The following is a 16736-nucleotide window of genomic DNA, read 5'->3' as shown; positions in this document are numbered from 1 at the left end:
GTTATTTTGGACACAGAATGAGAACGTTAGAAAGCATGAGAAGTTAAAACTATAGAAAATTAAATAATAAAACACGGCAGATATCTAGAGAGGCTTATTTATAGCAAAGACACATGTTGGTAAGAGTAATATGCAATAAATAAAACAAAACATCATCATCATCATAACATCATTGTGTTTTCGTTACCTTACAATGAGCTGCGTTTATCTACAGATGGAACAAGTCTTCTTCTAATGAGGCTTCCATGTTGGACCTCCACGTAGCCCAGAATGGACAAACCAAACACTGGCCATAGATAGGGCCTTTTGCATTTTTCACAGACACTGTAATTTCTCCTACACGCGTGGAAGATGAGTGATATTCAGTTGGTGACGATCTGCAACTTCACTGCTACATAAAGAACTCCACTAAATCCTACACACTGATCCTCTAATATATAACAATATAACTGTAAATAATATTCCCTTCTCTGGAGTGGTATATAATACAGTCACTCCAGGAGTTGCAATATTGAGATCATTAATTTTCACTTTTCCTCAAATCTGACCAATCATTGTAGTTTCCTGTGAGTTTCACTACTCATAGCATTCCCCGAAGCAACACATTGAGCCACCCATCACCTACTCACTTCCTTGGCTTGGTTGTGAAGATACGACTCTTCACATTTACCAACAAAAATTACTGCTAAAGAACGGAAGATCGGTAAACAGTTTTGAAGCACTTGCAACGTGGAATAAATATGAGTTAAAATTAAATATGCATGGTTAATAATATATTTTGTTATATTTTTTGTAATCCTGAGCCTTTTTGGTAAGGTTACTTAAATCACTCCAAACAGTGCAGTTTTATTCTCACTGAACAAGTTACCTTTGAAAAAACAAAACACAACTATTTTGTGATTTTCACTTGGTCCTGCAATTTCATTGCAAAAAAAGCAGCTGTGAAATCAGCCTTGCAGGAGTAACTGAAAAGAATATATATATATATATATATATATATATATATATACAGTACATATATATATATATACTCAACTAGCACTTTATTTATATATATATAAAGTGGTAGTTGAGTAAATGTATTTACTTTCAACCACTGGATTTTACTGTATATAAGACTTATGACCAGTTTGTAAAATAGGATGGACTGCTCAGCTGTTCCATTTTAGCACTTTAGTACTTTGAGTACTTTAACAAGGATCTAAGTACTTGTGCAGTTGTCCTAGTTATCTCAACCTCAGTCATGCTCAGGTCCAACATGAGAATCTTATAAAATGTGCTCCCTCACTAGGGGGAGTACTTGTTTTTCATATCGCTGTCACAATATTCCCCGACATATGATATCCTTGATGATAAGACAGCCATTTTCAGGCGACTGTATTGCATTGTGTCATTATCTGCTCCGTGTCATTGTTTCCTGCGCTGCCCTCAGTTTGACCCCTTCAATAGTTCCCCTGAGCTGTGCTGCAAACTCAGATAGATCGTCTTCTGAAGCCTGGTGAGCTTACACCACTGCCTGCTGACAGAGATAAGAAATCATACACCACAGGGCAAACACGAACCTTCATCCATCTGAAATGAGAGGTGTTGTTCTCAGCAAAAATGCTTTGAACAATATCATTTAACTACAGCATCGGTGCTCGACTGGAAGGTCTGTGAGGAGCTCGGGAAAATCCAAAAGGTGCTCTGAATGAACAAGATGGAAGTGCTTCTGTGGAGTTTAAGGCGGAGACTGAATGATTGATGCTCGGTGTGCTGATGAACCTCCACTGTCAGTGTTTTCATGTTTTGGTGATAAATTCTTCTGTTTTCTGCAATGATACATTTGAGGGCCGCTGCTGTGGACGACTGGATGGAGTCTTCTCTCCTGATTGCCCCCCACCCCCCTCCCGAGACTCCAGAGGATGAAATTACATCGGCCTGAGCTTGGCACAAAGTCATCAATCAAACCCGCAACTTTCACATGATTTTCCTCCATCATTTCTGATGTGATTAAGCCTGTGTGATCAAGACAGAACCGGAGGTGCAGGGGGTTAACAGCAGGTGCTGGAATGACACATCCAGGAGTTTGAGATGAGCTTAAAGCTTTAGACAGATGATTGCTTTTCTGTTACATTCAAGATCTTTAAATGTGACCATTTTCATGCTAAACAAACACACAAACAAAAACACATTCAAAAACTAACAACACACAAATCAACCATAAATCACCCCAACAACAAAAAAAAAAATGCATAAACAAAACCCCACACAGAACAAATGCACAAAAATTTGAATAGACACATATAAATGTAAACAACACAATCCAACAACAAGAAATAAAGAAATAAAGCCTTAACAAAAACATAAGTAAACATAAAAACAAATGAACACAATTAAACATGCAAAAATAAACAAAAAACTCAAAAATAAAATAAAGCACAGAAATAACACAAACACATAGGCACACATAGAAACACACAAACATATAAAAACACATCCCTCTTTCATCTTAGCAGATGAAATCTCACTGCTGCCTTCAGGACGTCGATCAATATTCTTTATTCTAAGTCCTTTATCCCCTCTGCTGTCTGTCATCAGTTCCTCACAGGTTGTTTTGTGCCTTTTGTATGGCTTCATTACTTTGTGTATTTATTAATTTCTTTATTGGATTTTAATATTAATTTATAAATATGTATATTACCAATTCCACAGATAGTTTTACGGTTATATCGGTTATATGTAACGTTAGGATTATGTAACAATGTTTTTTCTTTCTTCTCCTTTCTATTGTGTGTATTTGTAGATGTGGGAGGCGAGCTACTGCATACAACTACCCGTACAGGGATCAATAAAGTTGTATTCAATTGAGCTGAAAACAAAGACACAAATTTGAAAACAGATTTCACATAACAATGTTAACAATATGCATTGAACATGTACATAATCAACATCAACAAATCGTGACACACAGTCTGATTTATCCGACTGGCTGTAAGGACTAACTCTTCAAGTATTGTATGCTGACGGTTCTTTTTCACTTGTGAGTGAGGCAGAGTACCAGTGCTCTCGGCAGGTCCAGAGCTCCTGTACTATACAGTCCATTAAAACACCATCACTCTCCCAGTGCTCCCAGTCTGGGAATAATAGGACGGCTAAATTAGCTGCAATGCTAACCAGCTAACAGCAGCAGCTAGTTAGCGGCTAAAGTAGCTAACCACTAACAACAAGTCGGCTATATTTCCATCAGGAAACTCAGAGCAAGGATTTTCCTTCAGGAGCTTCTGAAGGAGCACTAGCCCCACATTTAACTGGTGAGTGACACGCAGACTATTAATGTTCTCCTTTTCCTTTTTTTTGTAGGAAGAAGAGGCAGGCCAGCCACTGATGTTACCAGAGACCATATCCAATTTCTGCTGTAGCAAGGTCATACAATAAAAAAAAGGTTAAATACTGGGATGCTCCACATCACAAGAGGTCAAAGGTGATGGGTATACCTGAGAGAAGTAGAAGAAGTCTACAATAGATGATGGTGAACTGGAACAGCATGGCGACTTCAAGGCCAATATTCTAATTCTGGGAATGAGGTAATTGGTGGCCTTGATCTTTTGTGAACCCGCTAGAGGCTTTATTCAAGGTTCATGGACTTGAACACTTTGTAAAAAAAGGAGAATCAGTTCACAAACAGAGAACAGAACGTGTTCGGCATGATGTATTTTGCACATGATGCAGCACTTACCTTACATTCTACTCCATAGAGGATTCAGAGTTTCTAAACCTAGATAATGATGTCCATGACTACAGCTAACTGAATACTACTCACATCTGTATTGACAACCTAGGAATGACAACAGGATGTGAAGTGTGTGGGAGAAAATATGGTAGCGAAAAAATTCAAAAGGCCCTATCTAGCGCCAGTGTTTGGTTTGTCTGTTCTGGGGCTACTGTAGAAACATGGTGATTCAACATGGCGGACACTAAAAGCAACCCGCAAATGTCTGTACATAGAAAGAGCTCACTTTGAGGCAGCCATGCACGAATGCCGCGCACATGGGAGATGCAGCGGTCACACGGCGGAGACGCCACACGCTGCTCAGGTAGCCTATGTGAACAAGGTGCTAGAGAGCTAGGGAGCAGGGGTGTAGTGGGGGTAAACCCAAGTAAATTCAGTCATCTTTGACATGAAGCCAGAGTTTACTCATCTAGAGCTCAACGTCTGCTTAAATCCACCTTTTGTCCTGGCACGCAGCTCCGGTCCACCACCTGGTTTTTGCCCAGCGCTCTTTGCTAAGGCATTTTAAAGCGACCTTGCCTGTACCGATGCGTGATTCGTACCCTCACTTTTGTACAGACTGAAGTGCCTTTAATCCGTGATTCGTTAACTTGGGCTGTACAAAGTAGTTAGAAGCTTCAAAGCTGCATTCGTAACATTGACGTTTGAATCCTAACTCAACATTCAAATGCTGTTTAGACCCAGTATTACTGCACAGTTGCAAATAAAGATTAGGCGACACTAATATTATTTGTATTATACTAACTGTAGTATCCAGTGGTGCAAAAGGCCAACAGGATTGTTTCCAACTCGTGCGATCCAAACATTTCCAGTAACTCCAGAGTTTTGTCTAAAAGTCCAAATTCATTTTTAAAGATTGATGCAACTATTTCCAAAATTCAAAACATGTTTTTGTCTAATGAAATATTCTGCCTCAGTCAATATTTGTTAGATCTGACCTTTAAAATATAAAATATGACAGACATCTGAAGGTTCATTCGAAAACCTTGAATGTAAACAGCAGAAACCATATGGATCTTTTTGATTCTGATTTGGGCCACTTTTATATCATTTCATCATTTCAAAATCAGATTCAGGTCTGATTTTTTACAATGTGACCTCAGTGTGAACATTCATATCATAATTTAGTCTTTTTTATGTCTCTCTAGACTGACTTTTGTTCTGGAACAATGATTTTTTTCACATTGGAATTTGATATGGGCGAATCTAATAACATGAAAATAAACTGGCCAACTTTTCACCATCTCACATGTTTTCTCACTGTTTGATCTAATTCTGTTGTTGCTGGCTCAAACAACTGCGCTCGGTCCTTTGGAAAACAGAATTGGAAATAAAAGTTGTAAAAGAAAAAAAATAACAAATTCCCATCATCTCATCAGGACCACAGTTCCTGATAGTTGTAAGACTCAGTGTGAGCAGGACAGGCAGTTTATCAGCAGCATCTCTTCTCTACTGTATAGATGTCCACTAAGCCAGGATGAGCCACAGTTGATCCTTTCACATCAGCTCAATAATTATTTCTTTCTCCGGCCACAGGCCTGGCAGCTCTTCTCCCTCCGTCAATCAATGGCAAGTAAGAGCCCCCAGAGCATTGGGACAAAGTGGGCATCGATCTGTGTGTGTGGTAAACATGTTAATAACACGCAAGTTCCTCTGTACAGAGGATCATCACTCAGAACAGGGACTAAAAGAAGACGATGGACCAGCTGCTTCCTGTTCATCATCAAGTGGACAGAACCACTCTGAGCCTTTAACACCTCATTAAATGCAGGCTACAGACATGTGTGGCTGAATAGTGCCTTTCATTGCAAATTAGATATGATGTAATCACTCTCATCTACTGTATCTTTCATATAAGACATTGGATTATGGAACATTATCCATTAAGAGACCCGTTAAAGGACACTCATTTGGGGTAAAAAGCTTGTTTTTCATCCAACCTTCAGAAGAGACGATCAATATCAATTTTGTTTCTCCAGTACACAAAGTGCACAAAGACTGGAGGCAGGAAGAAAGTATTCTTATTCCATAGTTTTAGACACAATGTGAGAGGGCACATTAGTGAAGGCAAAACAACATATTACTTTTAATTCATTTTTGTATTCAGTTAACAGCAGTGATGATTAATGAGCTCCGGATTTGGTGCTGCTGTTCTAAGGTTCCCCTCTGTGGTTGGACATTGACATTTGAGACCATCATTTATTCCAGACATTAGCAGGGGTTGAGCCAGACGCTGGCTCGGGGCTTAGCCAAAACCGTCGACATATAAAAAATCCTCCCACTGTACTAAAATGATCCCAGATTCAGCCACTGCCATCTTTCGCCACTTGGAGCCAGAGTCTGCGTAGTTAGTGATCGGGGTTGGCACCAAGGTATTTCAGTCTCGAACAGGGCAGCTGTTAATCACACATCTGCTAACATGGAGGCAGTGGGCTTTATGACCTATACTGCAGTCAGCCAGCAGGGCTGACTGACTGTATCTAATTGTTCTCCAACTGTTTTCATCATTGTGAAACCAGAACACAGCAAATGTTCACTCATTTTTGCTCAGAGCGGCCATGTAAAAAGAGGCAGAAATTGTCTGATATTATTATTTTTAAGTTACATAACATAGGTAGGGTATGAATTTGGTGTGAACAGCATTATTAATCGTAAAACCTATTTTTGCTGGAGAAGTATTCACAGAATGAATGTTTAGCTGACAAATCACTACTTGTAGAAGGAAAATGTTGAAATCCTAAATCCTCAGAGTAAATCATCAACAGAAAAGAGATGGAACACAAACCTATTACATATATATCCAACTTGCTTTTCTTTGGACGCTGTCTTTGGGCCTCCAGAGGATTCCCCACTGACTCACCAAGACTCAACAGCTCTGGAACTTTTGGAGGGAGGCGCGTTGTGGAGGGACAGGTCTTCCATTAGAATATCCTCAATGTGTCTCAGCCAATAAAGAGCAAAGAATCTTTCCTCTGATGGGGAGAGGGGCGTTGTACATGAGTATATCCACTGTGTTTCTCAGTCACTTGAGAACAGTTTGTCCTCTGAGGGACAGCTCGGCCATAAGAGCTGCTGAAACACCGAATATTTGTATGATCATCTGTAATTTTAACCTTAAAAAAATACAACTAAAAGACTAAAGCTAAAGTCTCTCTGCTTTTACTACTGATATCAACAGGTTAGTGGTCTAATACTAATACAGTTAAAGTAATGTAACAAGGACAGTGTCAAGATGTAGTGCCATCTAGCAGTGAAGTTAAAGATTGCAGTCAACCAAATACAGCGTTCTAAACCTGTAGGAGAGGCTACGATGGCCACAAAGCTCATGAAAAAATACTAAATCAGTCAATCAAAATATATAAAATAATAATATATAAATAATGTAGATTTAAAAATAGAATACAATGATAAAAGTGACAATTAAAACACAATTGTGTATTTAATTAAGCTATACTAAAAGCTAGATAAAATGAATTAAGAAAGAAGGTAGAAGGAAATCGCTGATATAAATGAACAATGACATTTACAAAAGAAAATATGATAAGATAATTGAGTAAAAAATGGTAAATAATGTCCAAAAATCATTCCTTAGTTAAAAGCCAGGCTGGAGAGGTAGGTTTTGGTCAGTCAGTGTTTGGTTTGCCTGTTCTGGGCTACTGTAGAAAAATGGTGGTCCAACATGGCGGACTCCGTAGAAGAGGATCCCTCTGTAGATAAAAACAGCTCATTCGACCACTCAACGCACTTTTACACTACATACCACATTCACCCTTTCACACATATGCACTCAGTGATGGCAAAGCCCATTGAACAGGAACTAACTCATTCATACACATTGACACACCGATGCACAGCATTTGGAGCAATTTGGGGTTCAGTATCTTGCTCAAGGATATATTCCCCTGGGCGGGAGGAGCCAGGGATTGAACCAACAACCTTCCGATTAATGGAAGACCCGCTCTTCCTCTGAGCCACAGCCGCCATACATCTATGTATATATGTTTATAAATAAGTGTATATATTGATTTAATTTATTCTATCCTTTGTTATTCTATGAATTATGTTAATCGTTTTTCTATGTGTTTAGCATGGAGGAACTACAAACATTTATTTCATTATGCAGCCTTGTGTTGTATAATGATAAATACATTTCCTTGATTCCTTGATATTCAGGTGATTATACACTAATGAGACATACCTATGAATAATATATTCCATTTCTGACAATAGATCCTAAATGTTACACACTGGACCTTTAAGAATTCATACAGTCCAATAAAAGTACTCAAATTCAGGATTTTGTTTGATGGATTAGTGGATGTTATTCTATTCTATGTTTTCATAAGGTTATAAAATATGACAACAGACATTTAAAGCTTCATTTGAAAACCTCAAAAGTAACTTGAATGTTGGGTATAGCCCTAACCATGCAGCCTTGGACTGCAATGTCTTCAAGGAGCATGAATGAACACACAGATGAAACAGCGTCTCCTCGAGGTGTAAAATCCTGTCAGCATCGCTGTGTCTGCAAGGAACTCAGCTGACTGCAGTAATCCAGAGCTCTCTGGGAGGAGTATGCTGTGCCATCGATGCACATCAAACTGAAATATGACAGACATTAGGCCTTGCTTGCTGACTTAACATTCTTTAAAAAAAAAAGATGCAATCCTGTAAATATGTGCTGTGTGAAGAAAAACAGGACAGAGGAATTTAACAGTGAGAAACAGATGAGCTGACAGTGACAGGCAAGCTAACAGTAAGTGTAACTGGGGGGTGGGGAGGGGGGTTGGGTTTCTCCACGCATGGACATTGATCAAAAGCAACGCTGTAGCAAATCCTCCCTAGCAAATAGACTTTGTGTAATTATGTTGGTGATTGGAGCAGCACAGCACAGAGGTAAGGAACATTTATCCTCTCGGCTCCTGGGAAACACACCAAAGTTGTCTTCCCCACTTTGAGCGCGAGTCAATAGATGGACAAATGACAACATTTCCTGTCAAAAGCTCCACATTAACAGCCGCCTGGCCGCTCTGAGCCCAGAGAATGAACTACATGAAGACATTTCTTACAGTAGGCTACTAGCTGAATGGAGCCTGAGATCACTGATGACCTGTCACAGTGGGAAGGATTGAGATCCTGATTCTTTATCTGAAGAGATACTTGATAAATATGTAATTTGGTTTTTAGAGGGACTAGAATAAGACGGTCAGGAAGGAAAGAAAATTCTGAGAAACAATTTTCAAAGCTTCAATACTGTACAGCAATTACAGATTTCAATTTTGGTTTCAATTTTCCTCCTGTAAGCTGACAACAGTGATTACCGGGTAATCCAAGTTCAAGTACCTGTAGGATCTATCTTCTATGACGTCTGGCTCAGATTTGATGAGTCAATGGTAAATAAAAGTGCTGTCTGCACTCGAATGGTAAAGGCAAGAGGTAAAGGGCTGTCACTGTCCAATTAATCTCAAAACACAGTACGACTGTATGACACCATACAGGAAGACTATACGAAAGGATGAGACGTTCACTCTTACCACACCAATGGGCCGCATATCCTTAGCCTATAAATCTTGCCATCGTATGCATGATGGAATTTTACGAGTTTCTGGTGAGATGCTGGCTGAAGCTGAGTGTGCAGAATAGTAGCAGGGACACGGGTTGTACCCTTGTCGTAGCTCCGTTCGTCTATGGTGCCTCTGCTCCACTGCGTCCCTTTTGTGGCAAGCTAACGTTAGCAAGTGATTCCGCAGATTTGATGTCATTGTAGAGTTTGTACAAATTTGAAAGATGTTTCTCAGATGATTTGTTGTAATCAAATCATGAATTGCTCCATGCTTTGCTTGCCCTCCATTTTCGTAGTAAACATCACATTACTAGCTTAATTTAATATTATTATTATTATTATTACTATATAATTTAATGGTCAATAGGGCATGCCACAGGTTCAATTCAATTCAATTCACACAGGTCAAGCTGATTGTGGAGTACCCCCTGCTGGATCACTACTTCAAGCGATCTGTTGCACACAAAGACTGCAAAAAAAATTTAATTCAAACCGATCATTACACTTCAAAAATGAACCAGCTTCAAACTATTTTTAAAATTTTGTAAAAAAAGTGACAGTCCTAGTAGACAGCAGTGGCTCTAATCAGTGTTGTGCACATTGATTTTCACATAATCTCTTAAGGGGCAGGACCAAAAAAGGCAAAAGACTTATATCAGGATTAGGCCGTTAATATCCTCATAGAAATGTGCAATTAATCAAATAAGAATATGGGGCCTATGGGACTTCTGATGCCCCAGGGCCTGTAGGCAATATGAGGGGGGATACCATCCCTTCCATTCCGTTCTAGTCTGCCATTCACTGATCAGTGATCCTTAATCTGACAGGTTTGTGAAGTTAGAATCTGTGGCCCCAACCATGGCTCTGAAATATAAGTGGCTTGAGGGACAAATAACACAGAGACGCAACGCTAGAAACGCCTTGCCTACCAAACCATTGTTTTCCTATGATACGCCATGTGCCACTGATTTCTAGTGGTTTTAGACACGTGTAAAATGAAAAATCTTATCAGTGCAAGGTGCAGAGTCACACAGCCAGTCAAATTAGGCAGACTTTTCTACTTTACCACTTCCTTCCTGTCTTGATGCCGTTTACTATGCCGGTAAATAGGTTAGCAAGCTAGTTATCTGTTTGACTGTGAGAGAACTACGGAGCAGTGTATTGGATGTAAACCCAAGTCACCTCAGTTACCAACCGCTTTGAAATGAAGCTTGAGTTTAAATCCACATTTTCCCCCAGTTATTAAATTTGATAGCTCCCTTGTGATCGGCCTTAACTGTGCTGTGCATCGATAAATCCATGGAGCTGTCTGTGGTGCTGAAGTAGCAGACAGATTTGTAATTGTGACTTTTTCTCTCAGTCCCCCCTGTCAGTTTCGTCTTGGATCTATAATATTCTCAAACCACTCCCCCTTGTTGCTCCTCAACACCTTCATACACACTCATATCAACACACACACACACACACTGGAATCTTACACAATAGGCTGCCTTGTACCCACATCATTTATCCTCACCCTAACTGTTTTTTTAAAAATTATTTTCTCCCCTTAGCAATTGCAAGGGCCATTATATATACCCAATGCATATTTTTTCTTGTTGTGCCTGCCTTCTCATCCAGTGTATAAGGTCTGTCTTGTCTTGTTTCACCTTCGACAACGGACAAACCAAACACTGGCTGTAGATACTTTTGTGTTTTTCGCAGCCATAGTAGTAACACACTTCACCGCCTGTTCTCATTCCCAGGTCATCAAATACAGATGCCAGCAGTGTTCAGTTAGTTGCAATCTGCAATTTCAGCTAGATGCCACTAAATCCTACACACTGGTCCTTTAATGTTCAAAGAAATATGAAAATATGTTTAATTGTTATTTTTGTAAGTTAGCCTGCAACTATCTATAGAGCTGTGACAGTCTCATCCATGTTTGTTGCCATTTAATGATAATTTTTCTCTTGTTATTTTTCTGCTTGTAGCTAGGAAGCTAACTAGCTATGAAGGAAGGTTATATCCACATACTTTATCTTGTCCACAAACTGGGGACCAACTGGGAAAAGACTGTCAGTGAATACAACAAAAGCACAAAAGACTGGAGCACTTAGAAACAAATGTATCTTTCCTTTCACGCAACACAAAAAAATCGTTATCTAAGACATGAGGTCAGGAGTGGATTTTCCTTAAAACACAGCGAGCTTCGATCTGTTGATGTGGGTCAACTCATCTGCATTTTCCCGCTCTTGTGTCTGCTGCTGTGGGTCCCCGGCGCTGAGAGCTAACAGAGCGAGTGGGTGTGGGAGACTAATTGAGTGTCGAGGCTGTGTGAATAAAGCCACTCTGGTAATCGTCTGGCTCAGCAGCAAATGGAAGCGATAAGGAGCACTGAGTTGATATGGTGTCAAAAAGAGGAGTTTCCCACCCCACCGCTGCCATCACTCTCTCCTTTCTCTGGCTGTCTGCAGACGAGGGCACAGATAATATCTTCAGGAAGAGGAATGCGCACTCAGCCCTTAGTGCTGATAACAACATCATCTTTTGCCACTGAATGGGCTGCTGAGGGGGGTGGGGGGTACATTAGAACTCAATGGCAAATACTACAATATCTGAGGTTCTGTGCACAGCTGGATTAACTCCATGGGGCCCACTGAAGGCCTAGGACCACATACTCTATATCTATGTATATCTTAGGGCTGTATATAGACAATAATCTGTTGATACGATACGTATTACAGGGGTTACAATTCAATATATATATATTTATTCAAGATATTCCAATATATATGATATATTGCATAATATATGCTTTTTAAACCCTCAAGCTCATTGTATTAGTTTTTTTCTCTCTTCAACTTTGTTTCCAACCGCAGTTGGCACTCTTTATCTGCAAAAAAAAGCTCTGATTTTGCAAATTATGCAAATGTTGCTCTGTGTCTGTTGGATGTCTAATTGGTCGAGGCAGATGACCACCCACCTAGTATGACGGAGTATTAGGGCCATACTAAGAGGGGGGGAAATTACGAGAATAAAGTCATAATATTAGGTCTACGAGAATAAAGTCGTAACATTACGAGAATAAAGTCGTAATATTACGAGAATAAAGTCATAATATTAGGTCTACGAGAATAAAGTCGTAACATTACGAGAATAAAGTCGTAATATTACAAGAATAAAGTCATAATATTGTGAGAATAAAGCTGGAACATTACGAGAATAAAGTCATAACATTACGAGAATAAAGTCATAATATTGCGAGAATAAAGTCATTTTATTATGAGAATAAAGTAGTAATTCTATGAGAATTCTCTCTGTTGGCTCAGCCACTAAAACTGTTTAACAACGAAATGATCAATACGTTAGCTCAGTGTTTTTCAACCTTTTCTGAGCCAAGGTACACTTTTTTCATTGAAAAAATCACGAGGCACACCAGCCGAAAATGTTAAAAAATGAAACTCTGTAGCTCATATTAACAATATAAAGTAATTCTCGTCAAAGTGTCTTGAATAGGAATCAAATAAACACAAAGAAAAATATTTCCACTCACTCAGTGTGAAACTTGGGCCTGTTTGGATGAACACAGAGCTGATATCCTGGTGGGAATCAAAGAAAGACACACACGAAGCTCTTCCTCAACAGCTCTCAGTCTCTCTCTGTTTTTAGTTTTTATAGCAGTCAGGCTTGAAAAGCTCACCTCACACAGATATGTCGTGGAAAATGGGAGCAATGTCAAAATAGCTTTGTTTGCCAGTTGGCAGTAGCCAACCAAAAACTGTCCAAAGGTAGATCAGTAAAGCTTAGCTTTAAACTACGACTTTGTCTCAGTTCAGTTAGTTCCTCCTGCTCCTGTAAAGTCATGTCCAACAACTGATGCTGAGCTATATGGGTCCCTAACCCAGTCAAGGCATTCAGTGAAAGCTGAAGAGAAATAAAATGACATCTTCTCCTCAAGAGTTTTCAAATGTTTAACTATTATCTCACACAATGCAGCAGTGTTAACATCTTGCCATTTCTTGGTGAGTGGGAACATTTCAAGGTTGCCACTTTCCACATGTTGTTGCCAGAGGTGCACCTTTGAACGGAATCCATTTATTTTATCTGTACTTGTAAGCAGGTTTTCATTTCGGCCTTGCATTCGTGTGTTCAGTTCATTCAGATGATGAAAAATATCTGCCAGGTATGCCAGCCTTGCACACCACTCATCACTTGCAAGCAGCTTTGCGTAATAGGACCTCTCATTTGTCAGAAACACTTTAAGTTCCTCCCGCAGCTCATACACACGGACCAGCACCTTGTCGCGCGACAACCATCGGACCTTCGCATGAAACAGCAAGGCTTTATGCTCCGCTCCCATTTCCTCACACAAAGATGCAAATATGCGACTTTACAAAGTTTACCATGCACACAACATCATCCAACACAGGAACTAGGTCTGCTGGTAAAGTCTTGGCTACGAGGGCCTCACGGTGTAAAAAACAGTGCGTAACAATCATATCTGGGTTTCTTTCTTTCACTCTGCTTACAAAGCCTTTGGTGCGCCCAACCATGGCTGCAGCTCCATCAGTGCAGACACTCGTGCAGTTTTCCCACTTAAGTCCTCCTTTTTCAAGATATTCTGATGTGACCTGAAAAATTTCCTCTCCTGTTTTCTTTCTTTTCTGGCAATGCCTTGCAAAATAGGAAATTTTCTCTGATGGCGTCTCCATCCACAAAATGCACATTGGCTAAGAGTTGAGCATGTCCACTAATATCAGTAGACTCATCAAGTTGCAACGCAAGTTTCTTACTGATACGGATCTTTTCCAAAACCACACTTTCGATGTCTGCAGACATGTCATCAATACGTCTGGAAATTGTGTTATCTGAGAGAGGAACTTTGACTATTTCTTTAGCCGCTTCAGGTCCGAGCATCTCATTTACAATGGCTTTGCAGGCGGGAAGTATTAATGTCTCTGCCACAGTGTGGGACTTTTTTGATGTAGCTATGAGTTTAAGGGCTCTCTCATTTACCTTTGTGGTTTTTCTCATGAAAGTTGCCTGTTTCTCCGTGTGTTCATGCAGGCGAACAAAATAGTCCACATTCTTGTTTTGAAGCGAAGGGTGTTTCGTTTGGAGATGGCGTTTAAGCTTACTTGGGACCATAGCACTGTTGGATAGCTTTTCACCACACACCAAGCACAACGGAGTCGGTGCCGTTGCATCCCCGTTGAAAGTAAATCCAAATGAAAGATAGCTTTCGCTGAAATTGGATCATTTCCCACGGCTCACCCGACAATATCTCACAGCACACTAGTATGTTGTGGCACAGTGGTTGAAAAACACTGCGTTAGCTTACCTGTTGACTGTACGGTACGACTGAGACAAACAGCAGTTGCTGGGCTCAGGCTGCTGTTTGGTTGAGCTGGTCACGTCAGATCTTGATAACTCTATCGAAGCTTTTTTCTCATTAAAACAACTTTTTTTCTTGTATTATTATTACATTATTCTCGTAACATAACGACTTTATTCTCGTAACATTACAACTTTATTCTCGTAATATTATGATTTTATTCTCGTAATTTCCAAAAAAACTAAATTATTTATTTCTTAGTCTGGCCCTAATACTCTGTCGTAACCTAGAGCCAGGGTCAGTCTGAAGTTTCTGCCTCTTAAAAGGACGTTTTTCCATTCCTTGTTTTAGCGCTACACAAATAAAATTGAATTGAATTGAATTGAATTAAATAGCAAGTAGTTAGCTAACACAATTGCCATTACGTTGTGTGTTCTGCTGCCCCAAAGTGGTAAAAAAAAAAAAAAAGAAATACTGATGCAGCTTTAAAATGTGTAGGATTTACAAATTAAAATCTTAAGTATGTTAGCAGCCAATAACATCTGGCCACACAAGAGGGAAATCTTCTCTGATGAAATCAGTGTCACTCAATCTTAACTTAAGACAGGAGGAGAGGAAATGTAATGGAGCCTCACTGTAGTTCAGGCAGGAAAGGAAGTCATTTATTGTCACATGTTTAATGTACCCTCCAATCATGTCCATGACCTATCTCTCACAAAAGGTGGTCGATATAAACACTGAGCTTCCACAGCCTTCTCCTGTATTAGTATTTAATGTTTCGTGTTACATGTTTCCTTAAAGCTATATGCAATAATTTTAGATTAAATCATTTAAAAATGAGCTAACAGACTGTGACGAAATAACAGTTTTACATACTGTGTTGCTATAACAACTTGCAATACCCACTTTGAACCTCAAGAGGAAATAGTGAGTCACTTTAGTGTCCAGTCTGCCCGCAATCCAACAAAGAAAGAAGAGATAGAAACAGCTCTGGGACAGACTGGGTCAGGCTTGCTCGGATTTATTCCAGGGCATCACATGAGCAGAGTGACACCACCAAACTAAAATGCATAATGCCGAAATAAATGTTGAAAACTTTATTGTGACTTTTCTTGCTGAAGTGGAGTGACTGGCATGTTATGGGTATCAGGCTTTCTATAGAGGGAATACTGTTAACAGCTTAAATAAACTATTCATTGTAGACCTTAGCTCTTGCAAAATATCCAACTATGTGTTTAAAGCTGGAGATCCCATCTTCAGGTCCCAGCAGTGCACTGATAATGGTTTCCAGATTTGGTCCTATTATAACAGACCCACTAATTGCAAAATGAATGTCAAGAAGATGTTAAGATTTAAGATTGCAGATATAAAAGACAACAGGTTAGAGGACCTACATACTTAGGTCAGTAAACAGCCTTATATTCAGCAGCACAAAGACATTCTGAGCCTTACTCACCTCTCTGACTCACCCCCATTAACAAGGGCATCGTAACCCTGCTGGTACAGACATATTTTATACTGTTTTTATATCCACAAAATTACAGTTAATTGTTCAACTATCCCAGAGTGTCATCTGTTGTCTGAGTGGCTAATTTTAGATGGATAGAACAAGGCAGAACTACTATTTTTGTGTACCTGTTGTATTGTAATATGAAAATGTATTGCTTGTCTTATACATTTCCTTCAGGCATCAATATGAGGAAGTGCAATTGTTGTTGGGAAAATGAGGCTCTGTGCAATCTCTGTGATGTTCCAGACAGTAACTAGGTCAGTGTATACCAAATATGATGTTGACGTAACAACACCCCCACCCTCATTCTGTCTTGTTAAAAGATAAAGCTGACAATATTCCATATATTTGTTATTGACAACAGATCTAAGACCCAAACAGAATGAATGTATCCACTAAGTATTGTATGTTTATCAAAGCCTGATGTATTGTGTAGCTCCAAAACAAAAAAAACTGGGTAACATGTTCCTTCATTACCATAAACACGCACGATGTAGTTTATTTTTGACTCAATCATATACCACATACACGTGTGTAAGAAGTGGCTGCTCAAAATAACCAATGGTGGCTGCTA

This window comes from Dicentrarchus labrax, unplaced genomic scaffold (genome assembly GCF_905237075.1).
Source record: "Dicentrarchus labrax unplaced genomic scaffold, dlabrax2021, whole genome shotgun sequence".
Lineage (NCBI taxonomy): Eukaryota > Metazoa > Chordata > Actinopteri > Moronidae > Dicentrarchus > Dicentrarchus labrax.
Note: the sequence above shows the minus strand (reverse complement) of the source record.